Here is a 23,551-nt window from a genome sequence, read left to right on the forward strand (position 1 = left end):
GAAGGTGAGGATTTCCGAATGAGAGGAGGCGTGGTTGGACAGTGTTTAGCCACGATAGGTAGCCAGACACAGCTAATGCGGAGCAAGTTATCTTAGGGCCTAGCATTCCCCAAGTAGTTCTCGAGCAGCGGGGAAGGAAGGGGGGGATGGGTGACTGTTCGTTATGGAGGCACCGTTTTTTAAACTGCTCAAAGCTTGCTACTCCATGGTCAGGCGCTATGTTCAGACATGCTTCAAGCCATTGTAATACTGAGGCAGATTCAATGACGTCATCAACAAAGGTTATCGCGATTAGTCGGGAGAGTCCAAATCCATACCATAGGCCAAATTTATACAGTTTACTGCGTATACTGCACACCCATTGTTCAGGGACATACTGTAAGTGTAGTGTGCCTTTTGCCCGAAGTCAGCTTAGATACGCTCCAGCTCCCCATGACTCTAAACAGGATAAATGATATAGGAAATAAATGGATGGATAATGCGGCGTTTTTTCACCCCTTAAAAGTAATGTGCATGGTTCAAATTTTCATTTCAGAACATACTTGAAATGAAGGCCTCGGGCAAAAGTCACAAGCAGCCCAGTTGAATCTTCAGTCTCATATCTGCACATTATGAGGCCTGTCAATGGCTTTAACAAAGCAGTAATAAAGGGCAAAAATAGAGCAACCCCTTGATAAGCCACATCATATAATAACATATCTAAGTAGCTCTGGAGATTGCTCACAATATCAGGAACATGCATTTGATTTAATATTCACGCCGCTAATCCATGATACAGCACATCCCCGGTGTTCAATTAAATCTTAATGCTTGACTTTCATTTTCTTCTCATATTGTTCTTTGAGCGTCCTCACCTCCCAGTGAAGCTCAGCGGCAGACATTATGACTTAAATGTCAGCAGAAAGTCAGTCGGTTATGAACTTGTTTGTTTAGTTGGTAGATGAGCCTAGGTTGCTATGAGCGCATGCCAAGCAAAAAATTACAAATTATAAGATTTTTAAAAGCAGAGCAAGAGTGGGCATTTATGTAACTCAAGCTGATTGTAAGAGTGTTCAATCCAGGGATGCACGATAACTATCGGCCCGATATTGGGAATAAATGACATCCCAGTTGTCGGTCCGATACAGAAAAAACTGGACTGATAAGAATTGTATCATTCAACGATGCACAGGTCACCAGCGGCTGCTGTTTGCATGGCTTGGGACATTCATGAATATTTTCACCAAAATTCTTCACCTGCAAGACCAAAAATAGTCAATATCCGCAGTAAACTAGCATATCCACTTGCTGAAATTACGAGCATCCAGTGAGCTCATAACTACGATGCTCACATCTTTTAGAGAGCAGCTCTTGGCAAGACCCGGCCGCCTGCGAAGCAGCGGACTCACATACAATAGCAGCTCAAGCCGACAAAGGAGCGAGCAGGGGCGGTTTGGCCGCATGCAGAAAAATGGTTGTCGCGGTGGGGTAACAGTTAAGGTAAACGCTAACCCCTGCAGAACCCCATTCGTACACCTCTTCCGATGCAACATTCGCTCACTGGATAGTAAATTTTATCATCTACAAATGGAATTAACATCAAAACACATGGCACTCCTGTACTCTATGGGGCCACCGGGAGTCCGTATCCAAATCTGCCAGCTTTGTTAGGAGCAAAACCACCCAGTGCCCAGCACACTTTGCTCAGCCACAAATTCAAATGTTTTAAAATAAACATGAATGATCACCCATTCTTATATTATTTAAAATAAAATAGAAATATTTGAGGCGGCACGGTGGGCGACTGGTTAGAGCGTCTGCCTCCCAGTTCTGAGGACCGGGGTTTAATCCTCGGCCCCACCTGTGTGGAGTTTGTATGTTCTCCCCGTGCCTGCGTGGGTTTTCTCCGGGTACTCCGGTTTCCTCCCACATCCCAAAAACATGCATGCTAGGTTAATTGACAACTCTATATTGCCCGTAGGTGTGAATGTGAGTGCGAATGGTTGTTTGTTTATATGTGCGCTGCAATTGGCTGGCAACCAGTTCAGAGTGTACCCCGCTTCCTGCCCGATGACAGCTGGGATAGGCTCCAGCACGCCCGCGACCCTAGTGAAGAGAAGCGGCTCAGAAAATGGATAGAAATATTTGAACCTGTGTATTATTTAAGTTTAAGAAAGAAAAAAAAAAAGAGAAGTTCATTGAGTTATCAATACTATAGTTGTGCCGTCATCACGACACGTCACTATGTGAGCTAGACAGGCAGCAAACTAAGAAAGAAAGCTCCGTACACAAGGTGTTCTTTTCTTGCTTTTATGGGGGTCTCGTGTTAATACAAATATCAGCTTGATATAGTAAAAAGACGAAAGTTTCCCAAGGCTGAAATGTTTAGAGCACAATTCGTTATAAGCCGTTTTCAGTTCACTTTTACTGTGACAAGTCGGCGACTCGGGCGGCACGGTGGCCCGACTGGTTAGAGCGTCAGCCTCACAGTTCTGAGGACCCGGGTTCAATACCCGGCCCCGCCTGTGTGGAGTTTGCATGTTCTCCCCGTGCCTGCGTGGGTTTTTTCCGGGCACTCCGGTTTCCTCCCACATCCCAAGAACATGCATTAATTGGAGACTCTAAAATTGCCCGTAGGTGTGACTGTGAGCGCGAATGGTTGTTTGTTTGTATGTGCCCTCCGATTGGCTGGCAACCAGTTCAGGGTGTACCCCGCCTCCCGCTGACTGCTGGGATAGGCTCCAGCACGCCTAGTGAGGAGAAGCGGCTCAGAAAATGGATGGATGGATGGAAGTCGGCGACTCCGGAAGACTACATCAAAGATCGTCTATGAGCGGGATAATGCTCTTACATTGCTGGCAAACCAAATGATCCTTAAAGAGAAAATGTCTCACTCTGACAATTTTACCACAAACATTTTAACAGTTTGCACTATGAAACATGCACTATGAAAGCAACATTTTTATCAGCAAACATAACATATGAACCTTATGAAATACGGATTTCTTTTAACCTAGACATTGACTGCACGATAACAAAATACATTTATACATCCCATCTCATCTCAATCATGCGGCACGGTGTAAAACTGCTTTGCCCATCCGCCTCACAGTTCTGAGGACCTGGGTTTAAGTGGCCGATACAGATGAGGAAAAAAATGTTTAACAATGAGAACAGTTGTACTCTGTGAGAAATGATGCCTTATGTTGTGAAACCCAAAGCAATCCGGAAATCATTGTTTTCCAGCTTACAGGTTCCACGGTCATGTTTTGAAAACTCGTTCACCGGTAGTAGAAAGTGCTCTTGCAGGTTTTGTTGCAGTTTTCAACTATGTGCGAGTTTAACACTGACCCGTATGAGTGACATATAGTAAATCAGTAATAGTCGGCAGTTTTGAGACCAAAATGAAGGCCATACAGTGTGTTGGTGCCGAGGGCAAACAAAGTCTCCGACCAGAGGTTTAGGGTGTTGCCTTGCTTCTCTGTCAACTGCATTTAACATGACAGAACACAACTCCGAGTCAGACCACATAGATAGAAACTTTTGACTATGTCAGGGGAAAAAGTTTCATTGCAGCATATATGGTGTACAGTTGCCAAAGTCATGAGTTGATTAAAAAAAAACAAAAAGAAATACAGAAATTTTAAGAAATTGTGCAAATGAGCAATAACGTCATGTATATTTTAAAAGTCTGGAAAGTTTTTTTTTTGGCATATGCTGAATTCTTAGGATGAAGAGAAATAAACGAGTAATTTAGATTGAACTACAATTAGAAGACACATGCACGTTATGCCTTCCCAGTGCTTTCACAGCTTTGTCTGATTGACAATATATTTAAGAACACATATTTCTTAAATTAGTGTCCTCATTATAGGTGTCTTTTAGCTTCTATTAGATACTATCATGGCAGCAGGGTTGTAATCCATGTGATGTCAATGCTTTGTGCTGGTCTGCTAATGTGACTGCTGGAACTCTTGGACGTATTACATGCGCACCACAGAACCACACATAATGTAGACAAAGGCACATAGCTGTTTGTACGGGCTAACAAATAATTCAGCTGGCCCAAAAAATAAAAAACTAATAATAAGTATGAATGATTTCTTTTCTTTTTCCTCAGCTAAGTGCAATTTGTGCAAGATGAAAAATTTTGTTTTGTTTGGTTCATTAGTTCTCAGAATTAAGACTATAGTATTCATAGTCAGCATTAAGACTATTAAAACTAAAGACTATTTAATGTTGTTGGAGATTAAGATAAAAGGTACAAATAAGAGGATCCAGCTGACGAGCGGTGCAAAAAGCAGCAGGAGTTTAAGTTTATCAACCAGCATGTCATTATTTTATTTAAATGTATGTATTTATTTGGTAGTCAAGTATGACTGGCATGTCTGTGCGCTGCTGAGTCCGTTCTTATGAATGAGTGTTAAAACAAACAGTACATGAAATAGGAAGACGTAATTATAACCACATAACTTTAAAATTGTGGCAAAATGTTGTGTTTTTATGTCAAAAGATAACTTTTCAAGCACAGTCAGGTATGTTTGTGGAGTCCACTGTTTTTAAAAGTGTGTTCGGGGTTGGCGCTTTTATAAGAGAGACAGCGGTTAAGTTCCTTTTCCACGTATACACTGTGTGTATAGATATTTTTTGACGGACAGACAGACAAATTGTGTTAGTCTGCTGTCGTGACTTAGATGATGATCGGATCACATTTCATGACTGATTTGTGTACAATCCCAGGTAATTCTAAATGGTTCAGATTGTTTTTTCTTGCAATTGGATATACATATCCACTGTATATACTGTATTTTGTAAGTAATTCATGGTATTCCAATTTATTTCTTGGTCTAACAATATTAGCCAATTGCTGCTCAAATTATCCCAAATTTTAAACTTATGTGTAAAAACTAATTAATTAAAATTGTATTTTATCTTATTTTTTTTCAGGGTGAGGAATGACATTCACTAGCGGTGAAAAGGCATTTTGTGTGTTAGAATATTGCTCGAACAGAGTCAAACAAGAGTGTGCAGCATGAATTTATGAGGAAATGTAACAAATACACTAACTGGAACAGGACACACACAAAAAATAAGAAGGTAAAAAGGTGTCACATTTTGAACATTTGTGAAGCTTTGTGAAATTGGTGATAAAATATGTTAGACATACTATATAATAATATGTTTTTGGTATAAATATTTTATTTTTTGCCTAGGATATATTCCTGACATTCAAATGATGTCAATATTTTTGGAACACCCTGTAAAAAGTACTATGCCTGTACAGTTAATAAAGCTTTTAAGAATGCAAGTATTTGGTCCTGGAAGAGATTAGTCTAATTTCCGTAATTTCATATGGGAAGAACTTTTGTAAAAGGGGTATAAATAATTTAAGTTTTATATTCAAAATAGACCTGCTTGAATCTTCCAATGTGAACCTTCAAATTATGGCAAAATACTGCACTTTATGGAATTTCATACAATTTTTAGCACCATATGTCTTCAATGCTTGTTGAATGTGTTGCTGCGGAGGTTTGTGAAAGCGTGGACAGCCATATTGCTGAAAAAAACCCATTCCTGATACAGGAAGAAGCAGATAGTGTACACAGACCTGTTTTGCATGAGTTCACGGGGAAAGATTGAGCGAGAAAGTGGGACTTGTCATCCACCTGTCAGTTGCTCTAATCATTTCAAAGTGTGTCTCTGGTTGGGCTCTGCCACACACCCTCAGAGTTGAACACATAAGAATAATCATTTAAATGTCTCCCAATCACCCCTTTTGCCATCTTCAATTAGACCTTTCCACCCGAACGTTTGTATAATTTTCCAATCTAGCCGAGGCGTAGGGCTGTCAAATATGTCGGAGGAAGCAGCAAAGCAAGAGCAAAGACTGACAGATGAATCCAGCACGATGGAGAGCCATGTCTCCGGATCATTCTTGTGTCTTGTCACTGCTCAAGAGTGATGTTTTACGATCGATTGCATTTTCTAGATCGTCATTGGAAGGTAGTCTCTGGTCTTCAACTAAATTTAGATTTCTGTAAAGGTTCCAAAAAGTGATTGGAAGAGAAAAAAAAGACTGTTTTACATTTAACTACATGTACTATTAGTTAAGCATTATCACAAAATTAATTAGTGCATTATTTGGTAGCAATATGATTATGTTAACGTGTGCATGTACACCAAAGGCAAAGTGCATTTTTGGTTGACCCAGTGAGTTATGAGTGCTGTTCTGGGCAGATGGATGTGGAGCACTAGTACAACCCTGAGTCGTCACCCATTACATGGCTTTTAGGTTGAAGTGTCCCACTGACCAGCACTCCTGTAACACTCAAAAGCACACAAAAGGACAGTAAATGGCTTCTCCAGCTGTTTTATTTTTATTTTTTTATTTTAACTTTATTTTAGGAAATGCATTTATGCAGTGAGACGTCATAGACACATTTTCTGGATAGTGTATCAGTTATGCCATACCCTGAAATAAAATCTCACTACCGAGAGATTAGTACTAATATCCTATTAACAGGAAATAAACATATTGTCGCTGTCAGGCGGAATCCTCACATCTCTAAAATCACTACTTTTTTGGAAATTAAAACAACGGCGTCTTGCTGGAGTTACCAAACCGCATCATTTAAATTGGTATTATACCTAATATTGCTATCATACACATCAACATAACACCACCCCAAAACATGTTCAATCACTTATTTAATATGCTAAAAACTTTCCATTTTTTTAAGCTGTCATTATTCAATATTGTAGGACGTCACCAGCACGTCGCCTGCACCAGCCGCCCTATATCAAAGTATGCAATCACTCCGACCCCACCAATGAGACAAAAAGCCTTTAACACTTCACAAAAGCAAACGACTCTGGTTACTTCATCTTCCCAAACTCTTTCTCAAAGGTCTTAAAGAAATGAGTGATGCAATAATTAAAATGATGAACGCGCTTATCTTCGTGGCCAATAATTTCCTTCTGCACCGAAGCATTACAGCAACCCATTTTTAACAAAACAGACTTACTCAAATGTATTTAACCTCACTATTTTCACAAATTTTCCCAAAAAAACATCCAGACTTTTAATCTTGAGGTGACAATGTCGCATGGCTCCCACAGAGTGAGGGAAGAGGCAGAGTTTAACAACACAAAGACATTTAGTCAGTTAGTAGATTAGTTCTTAAGCTGTTTTCATCACTTTAAATTGCTTAGTAATGCTTAAAAATAACAGGTGACGTGGAGAACACAAATAGCATCAATTTGCGAAATAAAATGTGAAACATACCACTGAATTGTAACTTCCTGGAGGTGGGGCTCGAAGGCGAGCGCTTAGTGGCCGGGCCTGGACCCATGAGGCCCGGCCGGGCACAGCCCGAAAGGGTAACGTGGATCCCCCTTCCCATGGCCTCACCCCCTGTGGGAGGGGCCATAGGGGTCGGGTGCAGTGCGAGCTGGGCGGTGGCCGAAGGCAGGGACCTTGGCGATCCGATCCCCGGCTACAGAAACTGGCTCACCTCTCTGGCAGGGAAGGAGCCCGAGCTGGTGTGTGAGGTCGAGAAGTTCTGACTAGATATAGTTGGACTCGCTTCCACGCACAGCTTGGGCTCTGGTACCAGTACTCTCGAGAGGTGTTGGACTCTCTTCCACTCTGGAGTTGCCCACGGTGAGAGGCGCCGAGCAGGTGGACCCGCCTTCGGGTTGGGGGACAGGTCCTGATTGTTGTTTGTGCCTATGCACCAAACAGCAATTCAGAATACCCACCCTTTTTGGAGTCCTTGGAGGGGGTGCTGGAGAGCGCTCCCGTTGGGGACTCCATCGTTCTGCTGGGGGACTTCAATGCTCACGTGGGCAATGACAGTGACCCTGATCAGAACCCGAGCGGTGTTTTGTTATTGGACTTCTGCGCTCATCACGGCTTGTCCATAACGGACACCATGTTCAAGCATAAGGGTGTCCACACGTGCACTTGGCACCAGGACACCCTCGGTCGCAGTTCGATGATCGACTTTGTGGTCGTGTCATCGGACTTGCGGCCGCATGTCTTGGACACTCGGGTGAAGAGAGGGGCGGAGCTGTCAACTGATCACCACGTGGTGGTGAGTTGGCTCCGATGGTGGGGGAAGATGCCGGTTCGACGCGGCAGGCCTAAACGTATTGTGAGGGTCTGCTGGGAACATCTGGCGGAATCCCCTGTCAGAAGGAGTTTCAATTCCCACCTCCGACAGAACTTTGCTCATGTTCCGGGGAGGCGGGGGACATCGAGTCCGAGTGGACCATGTTCCACGCCTCCATTGCTGAGGCGGCCGACCGGAGCTGTGGCCGTAAGGTGGTTGGTGCCTGTTGTGGCGGCAATCCCCGAACCCGTTGGTGGAGACCAACAGTGAGGGACGCCGTCAAGCTGAAGAAGGAGTCCTATCGGGCCTTTTTGGCCTGTGGGACTCCTGCAGGCAGCTGATGGGTACAGGCTGGCCAAGTGGAATGCAGCTTTGGTGGTCGCTAAAGCAAAAACTCGGGCATGGGAGGAGTTCGGTGAGGCCATGGAGAAAGACTTCCGGACGGCTTCGAGGAAATTCTGGTCCACCATCCGGCGTCTCAGGAGAGGGAAGCAGCGCAGCATCAACACTGTGTATAGTGGGCGATGGGACGCTGCTGACCTCAACTCAGGACGTTGTGAGCCGGTGGGGAGAATATTTCGAAGACCTCCTCAATTCCACCGACACGCCTTCCCATGAGGGAGCAGTGTCTGGGTTCTCTGAGGCGGGCTCTCCTATCTCTGGGGTTGAGGTCACCGAGGTGGTTAAAAAGCTCCTCGGTGGCAGGGCCCCTTGGGTGGATGAGATTCGTCCGGAGTTCCTCAAGGCTCTGGATGTTGTAGGGCTGTCCTGGTTAACATGCCTCTCCAACATCGCGTGGACATTGGGGACAGTGCCTCTGGATTGGCAGACTGGGGTGGTGGTCCCCTTTTTTAAGAAGGGGGACCAGAGGGTGTGTTCCAACTACAGGGGGATTACAATCCTCAGCCTCCCTGGTAAGGTCTATTCAGGGGTGCTGGAGAGGAGGGTCCGTCCGCTAAGTAACACACTGTGCCAAGTAAGAAACGGACAACTTTGTTTAACACCCTAAACAACCCAAAATGTTTCATAATATCCTGTTAAATTCTCATGGGACAACATGACACATCAATCTTAATATATTAAGTACAAAACATGATCATGATCTGATATCACCTATTAAGAATTTTGGGTCAGATATTATGAACATCTGCACCTTGGCAGCCCAAAACAAATAATGTTTCATTTATTTTTACTTTTACATGATTGAACAGAGGAGGCCTGTAATAAATTTCATTTTACTCTTTGAGGTGAGTGTGTCCTTGTGAGCGTGGAGGGCACCCACCCATTTTTTTCTCTCCTCTTCCTTACGACTTTGATCACACTGCACGGAACATGTTTGGGTGCAGCTTTACAACACAGATGTGACAAATTAATAACCTAAATGTCTGTTCTGTGCATCAAAAAACAAAAACGACAGCGACTCTTTGGCAACCATCTGCTCATAAGTCTGAACCAACTGTACACTTTCTCTGTTGTCTCATTTACAAAAGCTGACAAACAGTGCAGTGACAGGTTTAATTTAGTCATATTAAAATCAAATACAGTACATTTGATGCAAATGTGAAATAAATGAAGATCATGGAATATAAATTTAATTTACAGTACATATCTGTACTCTCTACTCAGTACAATATCGCTAAGTCGATAAAAATTCACCATTAACACAAGAAAAAAGCAAGAGACAAGAAAATATGAAAAGACTCACCTCGCATGCCCAAAGTCATTTGTCATCAAAATCAAGGGAGAGTGCAAAATGTATTGTTTGAAGTTTAATGATAAAGTGTTTAACTTCTTTTTATACTTGTATTGCAGTTAAATGAACCGGACAACCGCAAAAAAATAAAGTCAACGACACATACCCGCACACCATGCGATTGACCCTCGCTGGGGTTGTTATTGGCAAACAACGTTTTAAGGCCCACATCATACACTGAACTGCATTATTTTTTTTCTTGGACAAACAACATGGAGCGATTGTCAAGCAAGAAACTGGTTTTCCTGTCTAATGTAGTTATAATTACTCAAAAGAGGAAAAGTGAGTATTAAAGATCCTGTAAAGTGAATTCAGAGTTTTGTTTCGAAGTACATTATACATGTTTGAAGAACTGAAACATCATCATTCACTCAATCATTTGAATCTGAAAACGTGCAAAGACTGAGAACTGTGGAGTACTTCACTGTGGCGAGATAGCATGAAACTGTTTTTCACTATTTTAGTTTTCCTGATTTTTTGAGCATGGCTAAAACGGCGCCCAGTGACACACTTGGGGAATCCAACCCTGAGTTGCCCTTTCCCCACTATATAAGAACTGAGTGCCTGTGTTCGCGTCAGTGGCTATCAGGTGCAATTTTGAGTTAAGTAGTTTTCATTACTTGGCCCATTTCTACCACTACAGCTTGCAGCTAGCTAGCTAGCTATGCCCACAACCCAAAAAAACATACATAACAGCTCGGTGACGTTATTTAAATTCCAGAGTGTTATGTATTTGTGTTATTCAGGCTACTGTAATATATTGAAACATTAAGCATTGTAAGTGCGATGTGCTCAAATGTCTGTCATGTATGTATGGCACAGGCTGAATGACGTGTGCCACCAGATTTAATAAATGGTTAACTTTCCCTGAAGTTTCTCTGTTATGTGGAGCCACACACCGGGCACACCACCAAGCGAGGCGGTGACGTAATGGACGGGCATGTGCAGACATTGAGTTTCCCAACTGGACTTGTGACACATGCTTACACAAACAGAAATGCAACACCTCAGCATTAGATTCCTCACCATGGCTACAGGAAGAAGTGAGAACGAAAGAAAGAGTCGTGGAGTTGTTGTCAGAAGTCTGACAGCGAAGGGGTGTAAAGCAATGTGTTCTACATACTGTATATGTCAAGATTGATGTAAGATCATGTTTCCAACTCAACAAAGTCACCATTGAATGATTTGTCCAACACGCCTGTTACGCTCGCTGTGAATGAAGTTGTCTGTCAATTCCATTTTTAGAATCACTTTTTAAGGGAATCGAAACTAAAGTAGGTTTTCCTCTCAAAAACCACGCGAGAAAGTAAACACAAATCACACCAAATAATCTTTATGCTAAAAGACAGCTGTACTAAATCCTTAATTGAAAGTTGGAATCAAATGGACCATGACTGATCTGCTTTACAAGTTTAAGGGTGCAAACAGAAACGGAACGTAATCCACCCGAGCTGTTCCACGTGTTAAGACAGAGCGAGACACTTTTATGCTTTTCCAATAATGTAAAATGACAGTAAAACAGCAAAAGCAATGTTTAGCATTGACATGTGGAGGCTGAGCATTGTTCTGAACATGAATTTTGCATTGCAGTGCAGTCTTAGTGACTCACAGAGCAACTCGCTCCCATGCTGTTCAGCACAAAGCCTGTCAAGCGCTGACTGTGTCTTTAATCCATACTTTCTTCAAATGAACTTGAAATTCAGCTCAGTGGAATGATAATTCTGTATTCCAGGTTCAATAAAAAGACAATTTTTTTTGAAGGGGACAACGTTCATAGTGTTGACCTGCAGGAGTTGGATGTTCTCCTTTTTTAAAGATCCTCCATTGCTCTTTGAGGGGACAAAACAAACACCTAAGCAGGGATGTGTTTTTTCTTGTGCTTTTTCGTGTTGTGTGTGTGATGATGACCATGAGTATGTGTCTCTGTCCTAGCTGAACAGTACAACATGGTGGAGTCTACAATCAGGTGCCCAAAATAAATCAATATGGGGCTGCAGTACCTCATCTGTAAGGGCTTGGGTTTTGGAACGGGAGAGTCACGGTTCAAGTCCCACTATGGACAAAGTTAACTAGTTGTTGGAGAGCTGCTAGTCTGCTTGCTGACTACTGTCAAGGTGCCCTACAGAAAAGCCCCACCACCCCTAGCTTAAGCGCTCCAGCACTCTTTTGTACGCCACATCTCGCCTTCCTTGTGTGCGTCTGTGTTTGTGTAATCGTGTTCACTTTGTGGTGTGTGAGCTGAATTTCCCCCTTGAGGAATTGCGAGTGTTTAAAAGGACAAAAAAAAAAAAATTATTAAAAAATGTAGCGTGAACTGCAAAAAAATGAAGGTGGTTAGTCTTTATGTGAAGAGACCCACCATGCAAGCACAACAGTCATCTCCCCATATTATCATTATCATTTTTAAATCAAACATAATTTTCCAGAGACCATAATTGCTTCATCGGTGCATTTATAACTCAACAAACGTGTATGGAAAAGTCTGGCGGAGACAGTGAGTCCTGTTTTGGCCTTGGCAGAAGTCTAAGCCCTCTTGAGGGCAATATATGCACTTGCTTGTACATCAAGCAAGAATGCGAAATAATTCTACCTACAAAGCTTCAACAATTAGTGTCCTCAGTTCCCAAACGTTTATTGAATGTTGTTAAAAGAAAAGGTGATGTAACACAGTGGTAAACATGACCCTGTCCCAGCTTTTTGGGAACGTGTTGCAGCCATAAAATTCCAAGTTAATGATTATTTGCTAAAAACAATACAGTTGATCAATTTGAACATTTCATATCTTGTCTTTGTAGTGTATTCAATTAAATATAGGTTGAACATGTTTTGCAAATCATTGTATTCTGTTTTTATTTTTGTTTAACACAACATCCCAACTTCATTGGAATTGAGGTTGTACTTTGCATTTATACGGCCTTTCCTTAAACTTTGTGGAAAGCGTCATCGGGTCCAGGCGAGATGAAAAAGTGCGTCCTTTCCAACATATCCAAAGATAGCCCTATTTAAAATGAATTCTGACCCCACTTTTCATAACCGACGTCACTGAAAACGCTGTTTTTGAGCCTCTTGGAGAAAGTCCTCTGCTCTCTCCTCTGTCATGAGAAAGATGTGATTGATTGTCCATGATGGAGAAATGTTTGCTCAGTGATCTCTGGTCGCTCAATGACTCAAATGTCTGTCTGTATTCCCATTATGTCACCAGCCTTCTGAATGACTTTAGTAATTTTGTTTGTGTCCATGGCACTGGCGCTACTCTCCCAACAGATAACCATTAAATAGATGGCACTTGCTACCACAGACTGGTAGAACATCTTGCCACACATAATGAAGGATATGAGCTTCCTCAGTAAATCATTTCATCATCACACTCCCTTCTTGTGTCCATGTTGGTACTCCAGTCCAGTCAGTTTAATAACATGAACATTTTGATCACTGTAACGGTGCGATGACATTCCCATACATTTTCGCTTCTGGAGCAATATAGTACAGAAACTCGAATTCCACAACAGAGTATACAAACAAACCAGCACGCTCCCAAAAACAGAAACGCTGAAAGAGCAGAAGACTGTGCCAAATCACTGACTAGTAGTAATTGTCTCAGCAAAACATTGCTTTATAGCCAGGAAAGCAAAAGCCTGGACCTTCACTGTAGCTGATAATGCTTTGTGTGGTGTTGTTTGTTTGCAGGGGGAATGCAGCAACCGTACGAAAAGACTTTTATTGATTCAAATTAATTAATCCACTTAGAGAGGAAGGGGTTTCTGTAGCTCTAGAGCTGCTTAAATAGTAGACACAAATTAAACTGTAAATTTGCTGGCTTTAATGATATTCCCAATAAATTGAATTGAAGGAATGCATGGGGGAAGAAATGAAAAACCGTGTTTTAGCAATGGATAACCCAAATAAATGTGAAATTAATTAATTTTTGATACGGTTAAAAGCTCTTTAGTGTGCTTGTAATTACCTTCTATACCGTGAAGTAAAAGTGGCTTTTAAAAAGCACGAACGGATAAATACATGAATGAAAATGCATGTTTAACATATTGGCAACTACAACTACGTTTAGCATCCCTTTTTACTCTACAATTCTGATGTAAACCCCATTTTAGAGGAAATACGTCCACAAATTAGCCTGAAACAGGATATGCATCATACATACAGTACATGGGGCGGCTGTGGCTCTTTCAATCAATCTTTCCATGTGACTTGGTCTTGCAGTGAAGTCATAGGTGATCCATATTGCTCCCATTCCTTGTAAAACTCTAATCGATGTTGACACCCGTGCTAGCGCATCCCTGGCTAATCCACACAAGAAAAAAGTGATTTTACATGCACTCCACAACAACTGCCACCATGCATGCCAAAACCAAGAAAGTAAATAGGGACAGACGTGCTAGAAAAATAAGGATGACATAATTATCCCTTTTCATTTACAAAGTGAACTTGGTGAGGTTAATTGATGCAGCGTTGTAACTCACACATCTGCTTTTTGCAAGGGATTACAGTGTTTCTTTGCATGTGTTTTGTGTGTGTGTGTGTGTGTGTGTGTGTGTGTGTGTGAGTGGAGATGGGCGAGCTTCCAAGTTGAGACAGGCAATAAACACACTATAAAGGGGAAAAACATCATCTCACCCCCTGGTGTGTTTTTTAATCTTGTGAGCATTTGAATGTTTTGGAAGTTATTGTGCATTTTGTTTCAAATATATACATACTTCAACCAATGTTTAAAATCTAATTTTATCTCACTCTTCAAAAAAATTTTTTTGTGTGTTCCCCCCCCCCCCCCCCCGTATTCCCAGCAGCACACCGAGCAGAATCATACAAACATTGTCGTTAATGGTTTACAGTCAGAGATGACAGTTAAACCTCAGCAAAATCAGTGGAATGAAGTACTAACATTATCTCTGCTTATATTCTGTACACATGAAAAAATCTCAAGTGCAGAATTCCACATTGTCTTGTCAACAAACTTCAAACATTTTCTTGGTTGGAACACGCTACTGCCCAAACCCCTACAGGCTCCACAATTCATATCCACTTAATAATAAAAGAAAATCATTGCAATACTGTCTCTAAGACACAGTAATTTCTCAGATAAATATTTCAAAAAGTCTTTTTGACAATTGTGCTTTTGTGAAGTTTATAATCTCTTTTTATTGTTCCCATGCATGATTAGTTAATGAGTATATTTGTAGTACAATGCGTGTACAGTTGTCACCTTTCCTACATCTTGCCTCGTGTGGATTATTCTTTAGGATAAACGTGTCCAATTATTCTGCTAATGTTGAAGTGTTTTACACTTTGTTGATTGATCAGATTTTAGATCACAATTCAGATGCCTGACTAGACTCTAATTAAGCAATAGTCGTGCTTACCTTCAATGGCTTTCCATAACATTCACTTAGTCTCTGTATCTAATTAATTAGTATGCTGACAATGTTCCTAATTTCACTTGCAGATGAATACACTTCTCGATGTGCTCAATGTTTATCTCAGCCCCAAGTTTATTTGCCAATAAAATGTGAATACAATTTTGCAATCTACAACTCTTTTACAGAGAACCAAACGTGTAATATGGCTACCTGGTGTCGTCATGTAGAAGTTCTTGAAGGTGAGGAGAGTTAAGTTTTGGGTGCACTACTGGAATTAACTTTTTTTTTTTTTTTTTTTTAAACATTGTGAGTCATGTTCTATCATGTATCCTCATAATATACGGGGTATCAATAATTCCCTTAATGACACAATTTAGGAAATTTACAGGAGGTTGGTATTTAGAAAAATGTACGATATGGTGCTCCTGCTCGGCTTTGGGGGAGGTTTGCTCTTCTATATCTCACCTTTCTCTATTCTTTAGCTTTCGTCCATTTTACCTTGTTTATTGGTGTGTGTAATTTGCTCGATATTTACATTTTATCAGCTCTGCCAACCATTAAAACGCAAAGAAGCCTCGATTGATCGCCGTTGACCGGTTTAATTGTTAGCGAAACCTGCAAAGTTCAAATGTAGAATTTTGTCTACAATAATGTACCTTAAACAGCCTTCCAAAATGGCAGTCAATGTCTGCTTGCACAGCTTCTGATAATGGTAAAGGATGCAATGTGATCCTCTTTGAACCAGTTTCCTTTTGAAAAACAAACAACTCACTTTTGTTAACGGTTCAACCAGTAGCTACTGGTCAGTAGAGGGCGCTAAACAATAGTCAACACATTACGTTCCTTGAAGACAATAATAATATATATATAACTATATTAATAAGAAAATAAAAATAATAATATAGTTGCTACATCGTGCAACCGTAAATTTTGAATTGAACCAGTGGCCGCACCCCACACGCTGCGCGAGAGTTCAGTCGGGTTCAGCTGCATCGCTTGGTGTGCGGCAGAATTTAGCGATAAACGAGTGGATTTATTTCCCTTGAAAATTTTTAGTGCCATTTAACTTTGAAGTGCAGTATATTTGCATTTAATCTTTAATCTCTGTTTGTTTTGAAACATTTATGTCGGTATAATTATTTAAAGTTTATGTACTATACATTTTGATTCAGTCATTATTTAAGTACAGTTTTTTTTTTTTACTTTCCTGCATAATGTTGCAGTGGCGTAGAATAACAAATATAATTTTTAAGAATAAAACATCTGTTTGATTTTGATGAATACCTGGGCCTAGTATGCTAATTAATAGCCAAGTATTTTTTAGGGGTTACTTTGTGTAAAAAGTTTGAAAACTACTGACACATATATAAAGTATGGCATCGGCTCGACATGTTTTCAACCCTGACTGCCTATGTACAAGAAATAGTACCTGGAAGTACAGTGCCGAAAAGTATGAAGTAAAAAGTATTGGCAGCCTTCTCAAATTCTTATATTTTTGCATAGTTTCCCCACTTTGTTTAAGATCATCAAACAAACGTAAATACCAGACAAATATAACCCAAGTGAACTTAAAATGCTGTTTTTAAATGGTGATTTCATTTATTAAGGAAAAAAATATATTTAAAGTTACTTGGCCCTGTGTGAAAAAGGAGCAAAGCAGCCTAAGACCATCACACTACCACTACTACCATGTTTGACTGTTGGTATGATGTTCTTTTTCTGAAATGCTGTGGTACATTTACACCAGATGTAACCAGACACACCTTCCAAAAAGCTCAACTTTCATCTCGTGAGTCCATATAATATTCTCCCAAAAGTCTTGGGAATCATTCAGCTTTTTTATTGTTTTTGCAAAAGTAAGACAAGCCTTTATGTTCTTTTTGGTCAGCAGTGGTTTTCGCCTTGGAACTCTGCCATGGATGCCATTTTTGCCCAGTCTCTTCCTTATTGTTGTGTCAATGAACACTGACCTTAACTGAGGCAAGAGAGGCCTGCAGTTCTTTAGAAGTTGTTCTGAGTTCCTTTGTCAGCTTCTGCATGATTCATTGCTGTTTTCTTGGGGTAATCTTTGTAGGCCTGCCACTGTTCCATGTGTTCTCCATGTGAGGATAATGGCTCTCTCGATGGTTCGCTGGAATTCTAAAGCTTTAGACATGGCTTTTGTAACCTTTTCCAGACTGATAGATGTCAATTACTTAATTTCTCGACTGTTCTAGAATTTCTTTGGATCATGCCATTTTGTTGCCGCTTTTGTCCGACTTGATTTTGTTGGTTCAGATTCTTTTTAAATGATTTCTTGCCTTGAACAGGTCTGGAAGTAATCAGGCTTGTTTGGATGTGATCAGTGAAAATTAACCAAAGGTTGTGATTAGCCACAATTAATTAATGATTTAACATGGGGGGTAATTACTTTTTCACACAGGACCAGGCAACTTTAAAAAAAATGTTTCCTTAATAAATGAAATCACTGTTTAAAACAAGTATTTTAAGTTCACTTGGGTTATATTTGTCCGATATTTACATTTGTTTGCTGCGATTGGCTGGCAACCAGTTCAGGGTGTACCCCACCCCCTGCCCGATGATAGCTGGGATAGGCTCCAGCACGCCCGCGACCCAAGTGAGGAGAAGCGCCTCCGAAAATGGATGGATGGATGGATACATTTGTTTGATGATCTTAAACATTAAAGCGGGGAAACTATGCAAAAATATAAGAATTTGAGAAGGGGGCCAATACTGTTTTCACGGCACTGTACCTGTTTTTCTCAATGATGCTCCAAATGTATTGTCATCAATCATGCTGAATCATAGTTTACGTTATCTCATCAAAAACCAGGGTTGAAGCTCTCCTCCTCTTTTATAAAAGGACCCTATGGTGATGGCTAATGAAACGCAAGCATTTCCCTGGTCCCCAGTGAGTGGAAGAAGATTCTTCTGATTGAAAACTTCCTGGAGCTGTCTTGCTTGGTTTGTGAAACGTTGTAATTACCGCTGGGGGTCTCCTCCTGCTCCGTTTGCAGGGGGCCAGGCAACATTTGCTGGCGCTCTAGGGTTCTCCCTCAGTTCAACACACTTAGGCCTGTCTAATTAGAGTATGCGCCACGTTTCCGTTCTGCTGTCTCCACAGCTGGGGACAACCTCCACATCAAGCTGTGGCACAGACGCTCGTCAAGCGGTGTACAGAGAGCAACAACAGGCGACACTCTCGCTTCGATGTGAACATAGGCTTCCTTCCCTCTCCATCTCACTCTCATTCATCCCCTCCCCAACCCTCGCCCACCTCCTCAGCCTTATTTTCTCCACCCTTCTTTTTCCTTGGCTTTGTTCTCCCTGTTCTCCTCAGCAAGCTCAGGCATGGCGGCTACAAAGAGCCTCACATAGGAAGATGAGAGAGAGCGAGAGCACAGAGTGAAGTGGGTTCACATGCTGCACAGTTCGTGTGTGTGTTTGTGTGAAAGCCTTGTGAGAGTGAGGCGGCAGGAGATCGCCAAGGTAGTGAGAGTCGGTAGTACACCTAGAGGCAATGAGAAAGAACTGAGGGAACACTTGCCCCCCCATCAAGAACAGTTGTTCAAACCCCCCAAGGCGAGGTGATGCTGGGATGGTGGAGGGAGCAACGTAGGGAGGAGAGGTGGCAGGCAAAAGCTACACTCATCTGCGTTCTCTTTCACCTAATCACCTTCGCCGTCTTTTCAAAGCCCCCCCCCCCCGGTCCGTTTCAAATACCCAGTGGGTGCAGACAGACTGGTGCTTTGGAATTTCAGTTTTGCTTTTTTCACTTGCCTTGTTTTAGATAAAGTTGAGAAAACAGCCACGGTACTTGTAAATACATAAGCTACAAGCACATCCACCTGCACAGATAAACGTGTGGACACGACTAGAGGCTTTTTCACACTGCACTTGGCAGAGTGCAGTGTGGAGTTGACCAACCCATTCATTGTGACTGTGCTAATGAAAAAAAAAATTGCCATAGGTGTAATGTGGGAACAGCTATGGAAAACGATGAATAAACGACGCCAGCGTGCTGTGACAGACGTTGCATCCAATACGAAAGGTGGTGGTGGAGTATTTCAGAGTGACAACACCAAGAGATTGGGGGGCGGGGGTCCCAATGTCCTGAGCTTTGGGATACAAGATGACTTACCGTGTTGTGGTAAAGAAGGCACAGCGAGCGACAGAGATCACAACGTTGAATATGCCAGGTTGGTTGAAAGTGGGCGGCACGGTGGACGACTGGTTAGAGCGTCAGCCTCACAGTTCTGAGGACCCGGGTTCAATCCCCGGCCCCGCCTGTGTGGAGTTTGCATGTTCTCCCCGTGCCTACGTGGGTTTTCTCCGGGATCTCCGGTTTCCTCCCACATCCCAAAAACATGCATGCTAGGTTAATTGACAACTCTATATTGCCCGTAGGTGTGAATGTGAGTTGTTTGTTTCTATGTGCCCTGCAATTGGCTGGCAACCAGTTCAGGGTGTACCCCGCCTCCTGCCCAAAGATAGCTGGGATAGGCTCCAGCACGCCCGCGACACTAGTGAGGAGAAGCGGCTCAGAAAATGGATGCATGGATAGATGGTTGAAAGTGGTAGCAATGTGTAATTTTAGCATTTTTTTACAAATCTAAGTAAATGCAGGGCTTTCCGTGGTAACGATTTTAAGTCCAAACCAGAAGGGTAAGGCACGAGGCTACTACCTGTTTGGTAGCTTAGCAACCAGTGCTAAGACACGCCTGGATCTGGCTGCCGTCGTCCTTGCGTTTACCACACCACAGAAAACAAGTGCAGTGTAAGGGCTGAAAGGACCATTTACACAAGACCATGTTTGACTAATGAAGAGAAAATCTATTTTGTTTGTTTGTTAGTTTTGTTTATGTTACAGTCTTTATGGAAACTCAAATTGCAAACATCTGAAAATGTTTCTCATAGTGAAAAGGTTTTCTACCAAAAACTCAAAACAGTAGTCTGTAGAAACAGGACAGGTGCGACTGCATCCAGAAGTCACATTAATTAATGTCTTCGTTCACTGATTACCCAATGAAAAGCATACTGTATGATATAGCTCCAATTTGTGAATGTTTTTTTGTTTTTAATCTGAAAAACAAAAAAAACTACTCCATGTTTCAGCTAAAAAGAAAAAACTCACAAAATGTGGAGAAACAATATCACATATAAAATGACGCCAACTATTCAAAAGACTGCTTCATCTGTGAGAAAAAGCAGTTGGTGACGTGCATGCGTCTAGTGTTTTCTCTACCAAGTGTCATCCCCAATCGCCGTCCTTGCATGCAGATTGCAGTGCTTCCAGTCATTTTTACAGACAATTTGGATGTTTATTCATGAAACAAAAAAATATACTCTTTGGCGTCTGGTTGTTATTGTCTAAACTCAACTCAAAGTAAGACAGATTTGCTCAACCCTCCATTGTACATTCCATTTGCTTTTAATGCTCTGGCTGTTTAACTATGTGCCGTGCCCTCTGATGCTCACTGAAGAGTCGGTGAGGTTTGGGAATCCACGTCTTGTGAAACCAGAGGAGTATGCCATTTGTCAAATCCATGCAGACGTAAATCTCAAAATCACATTGTGACAACTGTCCTCAACAAGTGTGACAGAAAGTATGTGGCCATGACATAATTTATGGACTTTTATACAGCAGACGTTTCACAAGTAGTGGTCAGATTTATGGTAAGGATCCAAGAAACTTCACTCAATCTAATGTGTGAAAAAAATTATCCGGTTTGTGTGTTTGGTGTGTGTGTGCATAAGTACTATAGAGGGAAACACAGAAAAAGTATTGAGTCATATCTTATAAAAGATGAGAGTAGTATGCTTTGGGGACAGGAACATAAACACACACCCAAATAGAAACATATATGCTGTGATTAGTAGTATGAAAATAATGTCCATCCATCCATGCATTTTCTGAGCCGCTTCTCCTCACTAGGGACGCGGGCGTGCTGGAGCCTATCCCAGCTATCTTCCGGCAGGAGGCGGGGTACACCTTGAGCTGGTTGCCAGCCAATCGCAGGGCACATACAAACAAACAACCATTCGCACTCACATTCACACCTATGGGCAATTTAGAGTTGTCAATTAACCTAGCATGCATGTTTTTGGGATGTGGGAGGAAACCGGAGTGCCCGGAGAAAACCCACGCAGGCATGAGGAGAACATGCAAACTCCACACAGGTGAGGCTGGATTTTAACCCGGGTCCTCATAACTGTGAGGCAGTTGTGCTAACCAGTCCTCCACCGTGCCGCCATTGCTGATACCAGTATATTTATCATACTATCTATTAACATAAAGGTTCCAGGCGGGGCCGGGGATTGAACCCCGGTCCTCAGAACTGTGAGGCTGACGCTCTAACCAGTCGTCCACCGTGCCGCCCACTTTCAACCAACCTGGCATATTCAACGTTGTGATCTCTGTCGCTCGCTGTGCCTTCTTTACCACGACACGGTAAGTCATCTTGAACCCCGGTCCTCAGAACTGTGAGGCAGATGCTCTAACCAGTCGGCCACTGTGCCGCCTGAAAATAATGTAAAAATTAAATAAAATAAATCATGCCTGTATGTCAAAGTATATAATGCCTGTTCTTCACTAAAATGAAAGTCACACTGCATGACATGATCATTTACAAACAGTTCACAATGCAATATAGAAAATATATAGTATATAGTATGTGAACCCATTAATATTAATTGGATTTCTGCATAAATTGGTCATAAAATGTGATCTCGCTTGACTGATTAGCTTTTGGAAAAGTCGTTAGCCTAGACGTTCACGTACTTTTTCTGCCCTGCAACTGTGATGTTTACATGCTGGGTTTAATTAAAAAAAAGAGAAAAAAACGAAATTGTTAGTGTGGTATTAGTTTAATATAATCATGTTTGTCCATTTTTGTGTCTTAGTTGAAGATCAGATAACATTTCATGAGCAATTTATTCAGAAATCCAGGTTACACTACTTTTCCTTGCAACTGCACATGGAACTGTGGCTAAGACAGGGAATTTCAGCTTCTAAAGTCAGCAATATAGGGTCATAAGTGTGTGTCCACCTCATGTTGTTGTCAATGTTGGGATTCATTCATTCATTCATCTTCCGTACCGCTTACCCTCACTTAGCATAGACATTGTGCGCCCTTGTTTCCTCTCCATCCTCCGTTGGTACTCATGATAGTGGTTGTATGGCCATGGTGATAGCCACTTCATTTCATGGTGTCATCCTATTTGTCTGACACAAATGAAAATTTAACTTTGAATTTCTGACAGTTCTTAATTTTTTTTGTTTACCATTTTTTTAACTACACTTGTGAATCATTCGTCTACGATTGCCAAAACAGCCCAAGAATTTAGCAAGATTATGTTTGAAAAGTAATTCCATAAAACAGTCATTTGGAGAATTCCCTTTTTAATGCTTTGAAAATAATGCCTTGCCCCTAAATATTTTATATTTATAGTAAAATACAGAGTTTTAGTCAGTGATGGTAAAGTGGCCTGTGAAGTAAAGTGACCTGACTTCCATGCAAGCAGCAAGGGTTCAGTTCCCAATCAGTGACGGTGTGAATGTAAGTGAGAATGGTTGTCTGATCTATATTTTCCCTGTTATTCACTGGCTCCAAGCAACCCTGAACAGGATAAGCTATTTTGAAAATCGATGGATGGATATAGTGTTTTATTTTATGGATAGAATATGTTATCTTGTGATATGTGTTGCATAGGACATGACAATATTTACGGGATGTAGCTGCTCTGTTTGTGAATGCACGAAACAATTCTTGGCATACCACTACATATACATATGCATCGACTAGCAGCAATGTATCACTAATACAAATAAAAACATCTATGTTGTGTATATGGATTTACTGTTCTTATGAAATGTACAGGACTGAAAATGAGAAATGCCAAAAAATAAGTTCTTGCACCTGGAGAGGTGTGGGAAGTGACTGAATATACCAACAAAGAGTACCATTCTCAGTTCTGCTCTGCATTTGGTTTCATGTCTGTCTCCCTCAGTCTCGTGTGTTTGAGAACACACACCTGCAACCTCGAACCACACGCCATGCCGAAGAATTCTGCTATAATTCACAGCTTTCTGTATGAGGGATGCCTACTAAACAGTGCTGTTTATCAGTTTTTAAAGCCCCTTACCAGATAAATACGCTAAACCTACCCATCACTAACTTGGTACCAGTGTGTGAATGAAAACAACACCAAAAACATTTCCGAGATGATGTTATGTTCCAAGAAGTGTAAATACTCAATTAGAAATTAGTCCTCAACAGGGAGGATAAGATTTCCTGCATGGGGTGGAGCCTGAATCTACACTTAAAATGTCC

The sequence above is a fragment of the Phyllopteryx taeniolatus genome, chromosome 3, assembly GCF_024500385.1.
Source record: "Phyllopteryx taeniolatus isolate TA_2022b chromosome 3, UOR_Ptae_1.2, whole genome shotgun sequence".
Lineage (NCBI taxonomy): Eukaryota > Metazoa > Chordata > Actinopteri > Syngnathiformes > Syngnathidae > Phyllopteryx > Phyllopteryx taeniolatus.